This window comes from Amblyomma americanum, chromosome 5 (genome assembly GCF_052857255.1).
Source record: "Amblyomma americanum isolate KBUSLIRL-KWMA chromosome 5, ASM5285725v1, whole genome shotgun sequence".
NCBI classification, from domain to species: Eukaryota; Metazoa; Arthropoda; class Arachnida; order Ixodida; family Ixodidae; genus Amblyomma; species Amblyomma americanum.
The window spans coordinates 37436845-37454175 of record NC_135501.1 but is presented as its reverse complement, the minus strand read 5'-3'; the positions used below and the strand labels follow the sequence as shown (position 1 = coordinate 37454175).

The 17331-nt window shown below is 44.8% G+C and overlaps 1 protein-coding gene across 3 annotated transcripts in view; it reads right to left on the bottom strand.

The window, feature by feature from the left end:
- Window positions 1–17331, bottom strand: part of LOC144134634 (uncharacterized) — an 84644-nt gene that overhangs the window by 58747 nt on the left and 8566 nt on the right. The window contains exons 2-3 of one of the 3 annotated variants that reach the window (XR_013315184.1): window positions 10375–10482; window positions 8674–8934 (exon numbers count right to left, since the gene is read on the bottom strand). The exons of 1 other annotated variant lie outside the window; for it this stretch is intronic. The gene's annotated coding sequence lies outside the window, so the exon portion shown is untranslated. Of the gene's footprint in view, window positions 1–8673; window positions 8935–10374; window positions 10486–17331 lie in introns of all 3 variants that reach the window. One more of the 3 variants, XM_077667505.1, reaches the window with a different exon arrangement.

The following is a 17331-nucleotide window of genomic DNA, read 5'->3' as shown; positions in this document are numbered from 1 at the left end:
ATTTCTTCGACTCAGCTACCTGAACGTTTCAATTAAATTGTACAAGAAGAATGCGTCGACCTCCGAGCTCTACATCCGATATGCTACGTTGTTCAAGCCGGATCATACTAAGCGGTATTTCAACCTTTTGAAGTCAGATCCCTAAAACCGGAAATTGGGGTACTGGCTACCCAGAAGCGCTTAGTCATATTTATTTTCCGTTCATTCTAAAGCAGATTGTTTTCAAACCTTCATGTGCCATCCAATAGTCAAAGTATTCCAGAACTTAGATTCGCTACTGTAAATATTGAAACAGACGGTTTTTCTTAGGAATTAACTGATGGCTTTTCTTATCATAACGAAACAAAAAGTACTTTTAAAAGGTAAGGAGGTCGGCGATTATACCTGATTAAATGGTCAGGAGGTCGCCGAAAGACTGGGGGATCATTGATAACTTCACAGGTCGTGAGCATCTGGTACTGTCTTAATATACAAACCTAGCCCGTACAGACCCTGACAGATGATGCAGTTAAACCGCAAGGTACCCCTGCTAACGAAACTTGGAAACAAATCTACATTGTCAAGACACATTTATTCACATTAGGGACAGTTCCCACGCGGAGAAGGTGGCCATTGTGGGGGCTAAATGAAAACGTCTTACTGTCATTCTATATCTATTTTTTTAGAACTTATTCTAAGAAATTTGGACATATAGGATTCGCGAAAAGCGCACATTGTAGCGTAGTTTACACGGGACTGAAGATTAAAGATTACTCCAACTTCGTCGCCTCCGCTGATAATAGCGCGATGCCGGCCATAGGCTCTTAGTCGTGACAAGAGCACAGATTCAAATGAAAGAACAAGAACAGAACCTGGAATATTGTTCTTACTTTGAGCCAATAAAACTAGGAAAGTTAGCAGTCCTGACATTATACCTAACAATCATCTAAAGAGATATACATAACGAAAAAAGGAAATACCTTTTATACAGATGAGACAAATATTTGCAGACTACTTAAGCAGAACTGGTGGCAAAATGGCTAAAATAAGTAAACTTCTCCTAACTACTTTACTTCCTCAGAATTAGAATTATATAGTATGCTAACCTTCCTAATTGCAGCCCCATTTGAATAACAATAATAGCTTGTGAAAACCTTCAGCACGTGTTTCCCCAACATACAATATTTTGTATGGGCGAGAACAGTCATGTTAACAGCAATTAACAGGAATTCTGTAGTGGCCTGCCAAAAACCACGTAAGAAATAAAAACAAGTGAGCTAAGCTTAAATTTTGGGAGTCGCAGGCAATCTATCTTTTTTTCTACGTGTAAAAGGCATTTCACTGCGTACGACTTAAATTCTTACGCAAGCTGTACATAATATTCAACTCTTCGAAATGGTCACGCTTATTGAAAGCTCATCACTGGAGTCGTCGTAATCAGAATATAAAATCGTACCGACCGTATGTTCTCAGCGGACTGTATCATATGCGAAGATAAATATAGTGAAGAAGAGACAATTCTTATTAACTCACTCGTCCAAGTTGCCAAATCGTGTCGGGACTGGTAGGTAAGGCCAAAGATGAGGTGACGCTTTAGAAGGTGTAATATAAAATATCCTGCAGTTACAGAAATTGTGAAAATCAGCCAAGAAAATTGGTGAACTTTATTTGTGTGTTATTTGAACTAGCTGCATATTTTTTAGCTTGTTCTCTGAAGTGCTTCGTGCACAGCTTGTATTAGCGCTGAAAAGGGTATTTACGTTATAGAATTGAAAGTGGCAATAAATGCATACAGGGAAATAGCTTTTCATTTTTGTTCCTTTGCAATGAATAAGTTCATTTAATGAAAACAAATAAGTTAAGAAAAGTTGGTCTTTTTGCAGGCTTGTAATTCTACTTTCCTAAAACTATTTTCCTAAAACTACAGAGAAACTTCGGGTTGCTTAAACGCATTCAGTTGACAATAAGATCCCATCTTTTACAGTCCTCTGTCTCTGGAAGAAAAAAAACGTTGTTGAAAATGCGAATAGGACTATTTTAAAATAGAAAATCCAGGAAACTGAAACTGGGTTCCAACCAAACGATGTCGTCCCTAGATGCGAAACAATGGCCTTACGAATGTTCTAATACAACCGATCGTGTGCCCCTTGATTCCATTTTCTGGCGCCTCTAAGGGACAGCGTGGGTCATCATTTGTCGGCTATGACCAAATGCTAGCTATAAATTTTGTCTTTCAGCAAATTCAGAGCAATTATCGACGTCCGTGCATCCAGTGACGTAGAACACGCAAGGTATTCCGTGGAAATCTCTCGAATTGAAGCCACAAATTTGGAAAAAGCTCAAATTAATCAGCGCTGTAAGAAAACCCCGTTCCGGAGCGAGATTTTACAAAAAAAGACCAGGATTATTAGGACAGGGTACGGGGAAATTTTCAGCCAAATCCTCGATAATAGCAAAAACGTCGCTGTTGCCTTTTAAAGAGCGTATTCGGGCTTCTATCTTAAGTGATGCGTTGCGAGTCATTTAGATGAAAAGGTTCAAATGGCAGAACATCGTAAACATTTTTGTGAGTAATTTTAGGTTTTGTTTCAACTCCAGCTTCTGTGCACAAGTTGTAGATTTTCAGTATTTTTAAAACAAATGCAAAGGGCACTACACAAAAGTTGGTGATGTACATCGGATATGCGGACTAGTGGGCGGAAGCAATAAGAATAATTTTCATCATGTTATCAGTAATTGAATAAATGCAATAAATATCTTTTCATTCAGTGCTGTTAATAGGCATGTTTATTTGGAGAACTTAGTGGCATTTATGACTATTCTATTTTGTACAATTATAGTATTGCGCCTGTGTCCTGAATAAGCACGTCTAAAATTTCAGCTCAGACCGTATCATTACGCATGCGAAACGAGTTACAAAACTGTACAAATCAGGTTACTCATCAAATGCCACTGTGTATAAATTTTCAATATAAACATGGATGCTGACTGCACTTCATAAAGAGTTAATTATTGCATTTATTGAATTACTGATACTAGGATGACAATCATCCGCAGTGTTTTCCTCGCCCTGTCCGAATATCTTATGTACGAAGACGTTTTATGTAGTGCTCTTTGTATATTTAAAAAAAACTAACATCTAGCTTTCAACACCTGGTATAATATATGCGAAAATTCAAGAAAATAGCATTGTTATTACCACTGCTAAAAATATTTTATTTTTACTAATTGACCGTTCCAGCTGCTGAAAAAGACCTGTAATACTTCCACGTATACTTAATTGAAAATAAGAAGCTAGCAACAGCAGACAGAAAAAACCACTAAGGCAAAAAGCTGGGCTAGTTAGTGTTTAGATAGAAATGGAATTTAATAGCGACACAAATATTTGCTTAATGTAGCGTTTCTGTTGGCTTCTCTGCCTTCGTGCCTTTTGTTTAGCGCTGGTGCAATGTCTTCCCAAACCAAATCCACTGAGGAATTCAGACCTAGTCCGAGTAAAAATGAAACCGCCATGTTTCATACATATTATTTATTGCACTCTCCGCGCTCCAGTGGCTAAAACGTGGGGACACACGCGCTTCACCTGGCCCAAAGTTTCTTAAATTTTTCTGGATTGTTCAGTTGTAGAATACAGCACCGTTTGCTGGTTTCCTTCAGTTAACCATTCCACTGCCAAGCTACGACACGCTCAAAGAAAGGCACACAGGCTTCCATGTGGCATATTCTGCCATCGTGGTTCCGCCACACAACTTTTGCGCAAAGCGGATCTCCCAACGATCCGTAATCGTGCCAAATTGTGCAGCTATTAACGTCTTTTCAAGCTTTCAAACAGCAGTTTCAGGATAGACAAACATAACTATGGAACATCTAACACCTTAAAGTCGCCGCAGTGGCTGAGTGGTTATGGCGCTCGGCTACTGCCCCGAAAGACGTGGGTTCGATCCCGGCCGCAGCGGAAGAATTTTGATGGAGGCGAAATTCTAGAGGCCAGTGTACTGTGCGATGTCAGTGCACGTTAAAGAACCCCAGGCGGTCGAAATTTCCGGAGCCCTTCACTACGGCGTCCCTCATAGCCTGAGTCGTTTTGGGACGTTAAACCACCACAAATCAAACCAAACTAACACCATAAACTCAAGAACATCATCATCAGCATCATCATGAGCCTTACTACCCCCACTGCATGGCAAAGGCCTCTCCCATGTCTCTCCAATTAACCCTGTCCTTTGCCGGCGTCATCCACCCTTTGCCTGCCAACTTCTTAATCTCATCCGCCCACCTAACCTTCTGCCGCCCATGCTACGCTTACTTTCTCTTCGAATCCACTCCGTTACCCTTAAGGACCAGCAGTTATCTTGCCTACGTATTACATGCCCTGCCCAAACCCATTTCTTCGAAATCAGAGGATTTCTAAATCCTCTTGATTTCGACTAGGATGTCATTAACCCGTGTATGTTCTCTCACATACTCTGCTCGCTTCCGGTCTCTTAACATTACACGCACCATTTTTCTTTCCGTGGCTCGCTGCGTTGTCCTTAACTTAAGCTGAACTCTTTTGTTAGCCTCCACGTGCCTGCCCCGAAGGTGACTACCGGTAAGATACAGCTGTTGTACACTTTTCTCTTGAGGGAAATTGCTAAACCGCCATTCATAATCTGAGAAAACCTGCCATATGCGCTCCACCCAATTCTTATCCTTCTAGTTATTTCCCTCTCATGATCCGGATCAGCTGTTGCTACCTGCCCCAAGTAGACGTATTCGTTTACCACATCCAGGCGTTCACTGGCAATTGTGAACTGCTGTTCCCTTGCTAGACTGTTGAACATTACTTTGGTTTTCTGCATGTTAATTTTTAGATCCAGCATTCTCCTCTGCCTCTCTAACTCATTGCTCATGATTTGCAGTTCACCACCTGAGTGACTCAGCCAGGCAATGTCATCAGCGAATCGCAGATTATTTAGGTATTCTCCATTTACTCTTATTCCCAACTGTCCCCAGTTCAGGCTTCGGAATACCTCCTGTAAGCAGGCGGTGAATAGCATTGGCGAGACCGGGAATCGTTACCTGACGCGCTTCCTTATTGTAATTTAATTGCTGACTTTATGGAGGACTATGGTAGCTGTGCAGTTGCTATGTTTATCTTCCAGTATTTTCACATAAGGCTCTTCTACATCCTGATTACGCAATGGCTGTATGACTGCTGAGGATTCCACTGAGTCGAATGCTTTCTCGTGATCAAAGAAGGCTATATATAGAGATGTGTTATATTCTGCGCATTTCTCTACCATCTGATTGACAGTGCAACTATGATTTATTGTGGACTATCCTTTACGAAAGCCTGCTTGATCATTTGGTGGATTAAAGTCTATGGTTGCCCTGACTCTATTAGCGATTACCTTAGTAAATACCTTGTACGAAACAGATAGTTAGCTGATCGGTCTGTAATTCTTCAAGTCCTTAGCGTCTCTCTTCTTATGAATTAAGATAATGTTTGCATTCCTCAAAGCTTCTGGTACGGTCGAGGTGATATGACATTGCATACACAGGCTGGTTAGTTTTATAGCCCGATCTACCCTCCATCCTTCAACAGATCTGCTGTTACCTGATCCTTCCCAGCGGTTTTTCTCCTTTCTATTGTTCCTAAAGCTGTCTTTACTTCCTCTTTCGTTACTGGCGGGATGACGCATTGCTCTACGCTACTGTCTCTCTCATTAACACTATGATTACATTGACTACTGTAGAGATTTGTGTAAAACTCTTCGGCTACATTAACTATCTTATCTATATTGCTAATGATATTGCCCTCCTTGTCTCTTAGCGCATACGTCTGGTTTTTACCTATGCATAGTTTCTTCGATTCTCTCCATATTAAACTTCCTTATGTCGGCTACATTGCGCTTATTTATTAACTTCAATAGCTCTGTCAGTTCTATTCTGTCGGCAGGGTTAGACGTCCTCATGCTTTGACGTTTCTTAATAAGATCTTTCGTCACCTCAGATAGCTTTCCGGAAACCTGTCAAACTTTCCTACCGCCTACTTTTACTGCGCAGTCCGTAATGATGGCTGTCAGATTATCTTTCATTGTATGACCATCAAGATCGTCTTCCTCTGTTAAAGCCGAATATCTGTTTTGCAGCGATATCCTGAATTCCTGTATTTTCCCTCTTACCGCTAACTCGTTAATGGACTTTCCCTTCACTAGCTTCTTCCGTTCCCTCTTCAAGTCTAAGCTAATTCGAGACCTTACCATTCTGTGGTCGCTACTGCGCACCTTTCCGAGGACGGCCACATCCTGAACGATGCCAGGCTGAGCGCATAGTATGAAGTCGATTTCATTTTTAGTTTCACTATTGGGGCTCTTCCAGGTCCATTTCCTGTTCTCTTGTTTGCTGAAGAAGGTATTTATGATCTGTAAATTATTTCTATCTGCGAATTCTACTAATAACTCTCCCCTGCTATTTCTAGAACCTATCCCATAGTCGCCTACCGCGTGGTCGCCAGCCTGCTTCATGCCCACCTTCGCTTTGAAATCCCCCATCAGTACAGTGTAGTGCGATTTTACTTATTCATTACTGATTCCCTGTCTTCGTAGAAACTTTCAACGGTCTGGTCATCATGGCTGGATGTAGGCGCGTAGGCCTGCAACACATTCAGCTTGTACCTCCTATTGAGCCTAATTACAATAGCTGCTACCCTCTCGCTGATTCTATAGAACTCCTCTACGTTGCCAGCTATATCCAGATTAATGAGCAATCCCACACCTAGTTCTCGTCTATCCGCTAATCCGCGAGAGCCGAGGGTTAATTGGTTTGTTCATAGAAGGTTGTGGCCAAGTACTACACCAGGCTGGCCAAATCCTGTTCTGGTGAGGGAGTGCGGTGTCGGTTCTTGTCACCGAGATCATAATCTGAATATTTGCTGTTCCTGATCTCAGTGGCCAGAACCGACAACGCACCCCAGGCCGCACCCCAGGCCTCGTTATGCAATTCCATCGACACGCGCATTTTTTTACACCCGGTGGAGAATTGCGTGGCACCAGGATTCGAGCCCCGATCCTCTTGCACGCGAGGTGGGTGCTCTACGTCTACGCCATCGCTGTCATCGCTGAACAAACTGCACCAAATGTTTATCCGAATTAGCATTTCACAATTGTGGGTCCCGGCTCACTCGCAGGTAGCAGGCAAGATCATCACCGACTACCATGCCAGAGAAATGTCAATCCGGGCCGAGCACGAGCCGGAAGAGCTACCGCACCCTGTTACCATATTTCGGAACATTACCCGGATGTACCGCGAGAAAAGGTGCAGACTGCCAGAACCGCACCCCAAACTCACCAGGAAACAACAGACGATCATGCGTCGAGCGCAGGGGGGATCGCTTGCGCATCCCGTACTCATAAACCGCATGTACCCTGCGGAACACGATATGCTCTCTCTTTTTTGCAAACAAGAAAAGGGCACCCAGCCGCACGTCTTGGCAGAGCGCACAAAAGTCAAGACCTCCCCTCCTCCCCTTCCCGCCAACACCCCCAATTCCCAACCCCTTGAGCGATGGGAGACCTTGTTATCCAGCCCCGCCCTACCGATTCAGCTCGCACTGAAGAACAGGGGCCAGGAGCTGCTGGAAACATATGCGTCCCGTAACTAGGGAATCACTCCGTCTGGTGGCTGCGTGCACCACCGATTTATTTCGGGCCGAAAAAATATTGATTCATCATCATCACCATTTCTCAATGGCGCATTCAAATTTTCATTCTTCAACTGGGAGACTTTGTCCCCTGCACATTTTTATTTGCTTTCTTGGACGGCCTGAAAAACCTTAGAATGTGAGTACGTTTCCATGACTTAGAATTGGTGCCTTTCTCTTGATTGCTTCTTGTACGAGTTTCTTAGAACATTCCCTTTCATCTAGCGCTACGCATTCTTCTGCCAAGGTTAATTCTTCCGTTTTTCATTCACATAAGAAACTGTACCGATATTTTCGGTTATATATCCCCTTTCCTGCAGCAACCTCCGTCGTGAGCGTAGCAGTGTGTTATAAAAAAATGAAATCACTAAAATGAGTTTAGAAAAACTGCTGAAATTTCAGCAAGCAAGACTAAGGTTTTGTTTGCTTCTAAGTGAACACCTGGCTCTTTTCATTTCTTGGACCGTTTTCTAACTTTTTCTGAGCAAAATCAAGCTCCAAAAAAATATATGGCCAAAATGTTTTGCCTAAATTGAAAGATTTTTCTCAGTTTTCAGACCTTGTTGCGAAGGTGGCAGTTTCTCTAAAATCGACTACCAAAGCGGTTTTAAAAAATTTATAGACTGGTTACGCGGAATGGCATCCCGGTTTTTGTTACATTGTTTTCTTTGTGGAATAGTTAGAGAGAGCTAAGTAGGTCATTGCTTGCAAGGTTGTCGTTCAGTTCCTGCCTTAACTTCACCCTTCATATAGTCTTCCGCTGTGCTCTGTATATGGATAGCCTATAACAGCGCGAAATTCTTGCGCTGTTTGGAGCTGAACAAAATTAGGAATAATTATAATGCAGTGCTGTAATTGGTTTGCTTAAGCCTTGTATCATGCGTTAAGTAGACAATGGCACCCAATAACTTTGCAGTAAACAATTCGTGACAGGAGATGCTGGAATTCGTAAATAAATCAATGAATCTTTCTGAAATTGCAATGGTCACAAAGCGTCAAGTTTAACTTACATTTTTCGGCGAAAAAGGCCAGCAGCTTTTTTGATTCATGCGATGAAACAGTGCCCTCCAGATCACTTGCTTTCACCTCGGACATCTGATCTTCAGAACGCACGCCAAGCTCGTTCAGTTTCTTCATGAGCACAGTCAAGTGGTGGCTCGTAACATAAGGAAGGGCCCTTCTTAAGGCGGAGGCTAGCTCGTCACTCTGCTTCGCCGATGAATCGGCCTCAAAAACAGCAGCGCTTCCTTCCTCTTTTACATGTGACATATCTGCAAAAATAGAGAATTGGGGTGAATCTCGCTAAACACAAACATGAAATTGTAGGTGTGATTTATAGCCACATCCACAGATTGCCTAAAGCAGTCTACATTTATTATCTCTAACGCGCTAGAACGTACTGGTAATGGGTAGTCATCGATAGCTGTGTTCTTAATGCAGCGGCAGTCTTTTGAAAGACGTGAAGTGAATATGGCTCATGTACAATCATCTTTGCTTGCGTGGAAGGTATTCTTTTAGAGCGTATAATTATACAGAGATAGCTTCCACAAACTAATTTACAGCCATTTCTTTTTCAAAAACTTCAAACCACGCTTCATCTACAACTGGATGCACAACTGCGTGAAGCAGCACCACCCGACATGTGCTACTTCAGCATGCCTATGTTTGACTGACAAGCATCCCTGAAGTGTTTTGCCCACCACGCGTCCAACCAGAGGTTTTATGTTCGCTTCAGAAGAAGTCATCTTCACCAACAATATAGAAGATATAATATCGCTCGGTCCAAAGCTCGTCGTGGACACAAGGAAATCGCTGCAGGAGCTACTAATCCTTCTATGTCAAGTTTCCCGGCTTGCCTTAGCGCTACAAGTGGTCTGCTGCGTCGCCGAAGGAGTGTAAGTCCTGATCCGGCCCGGCGTAAGCAGTTCATATAAACGAGTTTTTTACGGAAGATTGCTCGTTACCTAGTGCAGCAATTCTTAACCATTTCACAAGCAGATAAGGAAGGTAGTCTTGCGCTTCTTCAAAAGGTTACGCTCAATGCAGCGGCAAATGAATCTCGATGAATGAACGCTACTCTATTGCCAGTGCAACGAGCCCTTGTCTACACAGAAAACTTGAGCAAAGAGGTTATACACGCAGCTAACCATTTATGCGGCTAAGTCTATAAAAAGTAGTAAGTGGAGCCATTTATAGGTTTATTCTTCAGTGCGAATTCGCCCAATGCTGACGTTCCGCAATCGTATCAGAAAATTCCACATGACATAAGTTAGCTGCTTTATTCCTGCAGGAGAAACTAAACCTTTTGATTCTCGCGGCCACGTTCCTCATAAAAAAAACTGCGAACACGTCCTAAATTTTTTTTAGTTCGCGACATGAAAAGGCCGTTCAAGTTTTCTCAGTCGGCACTGAAGATAAGTGCTACAAACTACCCCACGCAGGCTTAGTAAAGTGCACAGAAGACTGCGACTGCACTGAATAATTCAGAGTTGTAGAATTCCTCAACCCCACAGGTGTGCCTGTGCGAGATGTTAAGGTGTTTTAGTTTTCCTTCGGCGATCCACTTTCAACAGCTGGAAAAGAAAACCAGTACTAAGTAATTTTTACTTATCGTACCTTGACAGCACAAGCGCCTAATTGCTTCAAATGCTAAACACGAGCTTAGTTCTTGATGTTTTTCTAGTTTTTCGATAGTACTTAGAAAGACTTACAGAAAGTGTGTCCCGATAAAATAGCAGTTTTCAAGTAAAGTCTTCATCCACTTCATGTGACTTATGAAATTCCAGCAACGATGAAATTTGGTTCCTACATTTCGTTACCTGCTGAGAAAAAATACACATGCTGTTGCTATACTCCTCTTAACAAACCATTGCGTTCGTGTCGTTTTGCTCATTCAGTAATAGTTAAACGAAGCAGTGTCAAAATGATTTTCAAGAAGGCGCTGGAGAAGTCAACAGGAGCATTGGATGAACAGCACTTTCTACGAACAGGCCAAACGATTTAAAGAAGCCGGCTATCATAGCCGGCTCTTGGTGTCGCTGGCCGAAAGCTTGTACATTCTCTTGGTTAAAGCCCACTAGTGAAATATAAAAGAGTACTAGTGGTTCCGTATCTTCAGAACATTACATCGAACAGTGAGCTGAATTCGAGCAGTGTTTTCACTCCCTCGTAAACATCTTAAGGTTCGAAGTAGGTCTGATCATTTTGCCGTTACGAAATAAACATGCAGACAAAGCGCTAGAGTAAAACTATCGAGTGTGTAAAAAGGGTTGCGTATTCGCTGTAGTTCCCATGTTGCATATTCGTAGCAGGTCAGACCGGGAGGTGTGTGAATGAGAAGCCTACAGAATGTAATAAAAACAATGCCGAGCATTGTTAGGAGTGGAAGTCGGATGGGTGGTACCAAGTTTTCAAGAAATGCGAAATAATAGGATTAATAAAGAACAACATGCGAGCTTTTCGAAGCCATAAACACGAAAAAAATGAAAGATGAGAGAGTAAGTACTCCATTTAATCGCTACTAAATAAATAGAATAACACAAGTATCACCACAAGATGTTCTCACAAGTATCACAAAATATCAAAATTACCAAGACTCAACATGGGGGTAACGAGCTACAATTACATCCAAGACTTCTTGACCAAACGCACGGTGGAACTGCACGCCGGAGACCTCGAGCTTCCCGAACGCAAGCTCGGCAGCAAGGGTATCCTGGAGCGTTTGGTCATCTCGCCGTTGCTCTTCAACCTCGTCATGATCTGGGTAGCGAGGGCAGTAGCAGGGACCGGTGTCCTGCATATGATCTACGCCGAAATTACCCAATGGGCGGCCGGCGGCAAAGACGCCAGCATCGAGCAACAGCTGCAAGCGGCGGTTATTGCCATCGAGCAGCACCTTGACGGCACCGGCCTATGCGCTCACCCGCAAAATCTGAGCTGTTCGTACTCCCACCGTTACGACCGGGACGGAAACGCGCTCCCCCTCGGCAGTGCGATCACATCAAGATCGTGACTGCATTGGGGTAACGCATCTCCGAAGTTCCCAAGATCAGGGTCCTGGACCTGCTGCTAAATAAGAGCGGCCGCAACGACGAGACCATCAACAAGCTTAACATCAAGACAATGGATGCCATCCGGCTCATACAACGAGTCTCCACACGACGGGCGGGAATGCGTGAAGACAGTCTCGTGCGCCTTGTCCAGTCGTTCGTAATCAGTCACATCACCTACGTTGCGGCCTACCTCAACTGGTAGGTGACTGACAGGACCACGTTCAACACGCTGATCAGACGGGCTTATAAGACGGCGCTGGGCTTATGAAGAGCACGAGTACGGATCGGCTCCTGCAGCTCGACGTCCATGACATCCTAGAAGAAATAGCCAAGGCGCAGCACACCGCGCAAATGCACCGCCCCTCTACCACTAAGACGGGCCGCAGTATACTGACGTCCCTGGGTTACAACCCTTGAGCTCCCGTCGGCAACCGTGCGAAATCAGCGAGGAGGCGCGGGCCCACATCCACGTGGACACCATCCCGAAGAACGTGCACCCCGAGTACAACCAATAACGGCGGCAGGAGTGGGCCAAGGCCCTGACCGAGCAACAGGCCCAAGACCTGCACGCCCGGTACCTGGACGCAGCGGAATACAAGCGAGAAGGCTTCGCGGCAGTGGTCGTTGCGGTGGCTAAAGGCACCAAAACAACGGCAGCGAGCGTGCGGTGCACGGACGCCATAGACGCCGCGGAGATTGCCATCGCTCTGGCAATCTCCGAGGCCGACTGTCGCGCCGTGCTCAGCGACTCGAGGATCGCCGTGCGCATTTTTGCCAAGGCACGAGTGTGCGCGTCGGCGGCCGCCATCATTGGCAAGCTCCAGCTCCAAGACCGCGGCAGCACCATCGGAATCAAGTGGTTCCCGGCGCACGCGGGAGAGTGTGCATCCTCACCGAACCACAACAAGACGACCCATTGGCCGGCGCGAGCACTTACCTTCCGCACCGCCAAGAGTGCCCGTTCCGTGTGGTGATTCGAAACCAAGGACCGAGCGAACAAGCGTCAAAGCATTTAATCCAAACGCCAGAGAATTTAATCCTCATGCATTCTCACACTAGACCGTCAAACTTAAAACGCGGTCTACAAATCCCAGACGCGTTATCGATGAGTTGTTACTGATGAAGCATTAGACTCCCAATGAGCAAGTAATAACTTTTTTAATCATAACAAATAACGGCCGGGTATTTATACCGCCCACCGCATCAACCGAAGTACAGGATGAGCGCGAGCATATTGCAGATATGCATCGGCGGTGTCCTGCAACTCGCATCCTCATGTCACACCTTTGTTATCCTGATAAGATGAGTGACTCACTCTAAGGTTATGACTAAGATAAACTCCCTGTGATCTGCCGATAGTCCAGTCACATGACTTCGCATCACTTTCAACCTGACGTCCCACATTCTCAACCAAAGTCATGAGGGGTATGGAACAAAACGTATGTCGAATGTAATGACGCTGTCACTTCGACACACGTGTACTGTGCGATGTCATTGCACGTTAAAGAACCCCAGGTAGTCGAAATTTCCGGAGCCCTTCACTACGGCGTCTCTCGTAGCCTGAGTCGCTTTGGGACGTTAAACCCCCATAAATCAAACCAAACCACTTCGACACACCATTAGCTAGCACATTCACTGTGTTCCTACATGACACTAATAAACTCCACAAAGATGTGCAATTCTTCCCGCCTTATAAAGTCACGTGACTTTCAGGAAAGGGGAGGAACTTTCGCGACCCAACAACATTGGTATCGGATTTCCCTGGATAATACGGCTATCATTTGCACACAACTATTTCGTTGAGTCCACTCTCCGGTCTCCCGCCACTTGCAGTAGCATTCATCACATCAAGTCGTTATTGCAATGTTATCGCTATCGCTAACCCTAAACGCTTTCGCTGCGTCATTACAAGTTGTGACGTCACAGGGAGCCTACTTTCATCATGACGGGACGTTATGGCAGCCCTGCGATGGGTTGCAAGTGATACGAAGTCATGTGTGCGGACTATCGGCTGATCGCAGGGTTTATCTTAGCCATAACCTTAGAGTGAGTAGTCGCTCATCTTATCAGGATAACAAAGGTGTCACATGATGATGCGAGTAGCAGGACACCGCCGATGCATATCTGCAATATGCTTCGGGCTCACCCTGTACTTCGGTTGATGTGGTGGGTGGTATAAGTACCCGGCCGTTATTTGTTATGATTGAATAGTTATTATTACTTGCTCATTGAGTGTCCAATGCTTCGTCACTAACAACTCATTGATAACGCGTCTGGGATTTGTAGACCGCGTTTTAAGTTTGAGGGGTACAGTGTGAGAATGCATGATGCATTCGCTGGCGTTTCGATTAAATGCTTTTGCCCTTAGATTAATTTCTGGGGCACCTGGATTAAATTGAATGGCACTCAGATTAAATATTCTGGCGTTTAGATTAAACTGAGCTGGAAATATTGTTGTAACGATGGCGAAATGGCTGTAGGATTCTGTTGAAGACGCCCAAGTGGCAACGAGGATAGTAATAACGAGGAGAGTAATTTCGACTAGGTGGTCATTAACCACCGTTTGTTCCCTCACTCAATCTGCCCGCTTCCGGTGTGCAGAATGGCATCGCGGTTACCACGCACTGCCAAAAAAAGAGTATTGACTATACGAGAAACAGATGTCTGAAAACCAAACACGAGCTCACAACTGTTTATAAGACAAGTAGCTGCAGATTTTGATGCGCTTTTTAGAGCGTGGTGTGTCCGATTTTGATCCTGATTATGCACATGTGGCCCTACCTCTACTCATCACATTACTCCCTTTTCAATTGTGGTCTAGTTCAGTTTCTGTCGGTGCAATGAATGGGTCGCTGGCGAATTTTATTTGCCCGTTCAAAAATTGCATGTGCATGTGTAATCGCGCGCATCAGAAGTTGGAGAAAAGAGGCGCCAACATGCCTCAACCCTTTACTACACACCTATTAAAATGATGATGGTGACTGCCATGAAGAGCCGGAGGCTTGATAATGGTGGCTGCATGACATATCGAGTATAAAATGGCATGACAGTCGAAGGAAAGCATTATATAGTATAGTTAGCGTAGACTTGTATTCACATCAGTGGTGAGGTCTTATACCTTTTTCTTTGTTGTCTTGCATGGGGTTCACTTCAAAAACGTTTCGCATGTCTGGAGGCATTTAGTTTTTCCCATAAATATTCTGTGCACAGGCTCCTGTGAAACGAAACTCAGTCTACGCGTTTTTCGCGATAAGCTTTTTGGTATTTTTATTCAAAGGCATCCTTTCGCAAGTACAAGAAACGTATTTTTACCACTTACAGGTGCCTTGCTGTGGAACCATTCTTTGTCACCCATAACCAGAAGATATGCATCCTTTGGCAAGTTCACTGGACTTTTCAGCATCCAATAGATGCATATAATCTGCGTATCTGTAATAAAAAGGATGCATAGCGCGCGGGAGAACCTCCTTGACGTCGACCAGCTCCGTGCAAAGCTTGCTTGCACGGCTGCGTGTAATGTGCGCCTCATGTTTACGAAAAACATGCAGCAAAGCCTCAAAGATAATTAAGATGCGTGGAACCGTAGTGCGCTTAGCCTTCCTTGACCGTTATGGTTTCCACCTGTCTTCGCATAGCAATGCAGACGCGAAGCCGCCAAATCACTAAACTTGAAGCCCATATCAAGGAATCGGCACCCGACACACAATGCAGGGAGAAGGAGCCAGATCTCAAGCCATAAACAATGCAGAACAACAGAAACACACTCCACACTTACACGTTGGGGCGGTTGAAGGAATTATGACGATAGCAGCAACAAACTAGGATGAAAACCTCAGAAATAGCGCATCAATCAAGTATAGGGAGAAAGCCCAAGCGTAGGATGCAGCGCTTGTGCTAGTAATAAAAACTCAGAAAAAAACTAATGCAATCCCGCATTCGCAGAAAGCGTGCAGGACCTGCGTCATCAGCTGAAAAAGTCAGGCAGCCAGAATGATCCTAAATGTTATAAATGAAGGCGGAAAGCAAGCAATGCTCATATGGACACCAGTGCGTCAGTGCGCAGATGGGAGTGAAGGCGCACACGCCGCACCCCGAGCACTCTACGGCGGGCACACCAGCACACTGGTTAGCACAACTACTCAAGTTCCATGACCACATATTCAGAAATCCTACCTCACTATCAGCTAGACCAAAGGGAATACTGGCCACTGGGTGAAGAACTTAACGAGGAACAGGAAATAACGCTGAGAAGAATACAAATAGACACTTAAGCCCGAAAAGTCTTCGCGCAATCTACCAAGAAGAATATGAGCCGTAATGCTCACACTGTTTCAAAAAGGCTCACCTATACCAGGCTCACCTATACCACATAATATGGGCCTGCCAAAATACACCGTAATAGAAAGGATAAAATAACCGCAGATTGAGCGGTGGGAGGATATGCTATACAGCTCCGGCCCGGAAGTTCAGCACAAGCTGACCGAAAGGGCAAGAGCGGCTGGAAGGTGTCATGGACTCCCGGAATAGGGGGGCCGGAAATCGGCTGCAAGGTGTCATGGACTCCCAGAATAAGGGGGCCGAAAAGCGGCTGCAAGGTGTCATCGACTCCCGGAATGGCGGTCCCAAAAGCGGCTGCAAGGTGTCATGGACTCCCGGAATGCGGGCGCCGGCCACCAGTATTAGTACCAATTAGAATATTTTCATCAATGTCATCACGCAGGAACAGATGATAGCAATGGCAGCGGAGGTTAAGCGCACTCTCCTTCTAGAGATAAATTACCGAATACGTTATTCAATTTGGTGTCTGTGGTCGTATCCAAATTACGTTCGCTTGAGCACACATCGGTTTGTAGTGAAAATTAAGGGTACCGACTGCGGTAGTCATAAGCAGCGTAACTGAGAAAAGCGAGCTTGAGGGCGTAGTCACCGCGTTTTCGTAGCTGAACAACTTCTCAAACAGGGTACAATTAACCCCACACAGTCTGGGAAAGACAACAATTTAAAATCTCTGTCGGGGGCAAGCTGTGAACGCCGGTTGCGCAAATCTCATTCTCCCAACAGACTTTATGCCTCCCTCAGGGGTATCCCATTCGGGGAATTTCCAGGCGAAAATTGGAGCCTTCGCAAAGGAAATATTTAGTGCATATCAGGAAATTTCAAAAGTTGTGAAGGAAATGTGGTTAATTCTTTCAAAAAAGTGTTTGAAGCCTAGCGCAGAATAGCTGCCAGGACAAGGCGCTGCCCCGGACACAAACTCAGCAAATATAAAGAGCGAATGGCGTAATTGATGCCACTGTTGGATGTCTATACCTAGAGCCACCTTCAAGTGTTCTCGAAGTACGAACTTTCCTAGTACTGCTCCTATGTAAATATTCCAAACTGCCCTCTGTTCAAGAGGGTCGTGAAAAGAATTCATATATTGTCATTGCTTTTCCGATAGCGCTTTCGCACCACTGTTGCATCGTTTTTCGGTAAACTGCGGCCGTTATTTACGACACCAGTGACTGTGTGGACACTGACGTTTTCTGTCAAGCATTAGCAGAAAGACAAGGAGATGATTTCATGTCGCGACTTCGCCCCCGCTATTGAGTCTTTCCGCGGCGCGTTGCATTGGGG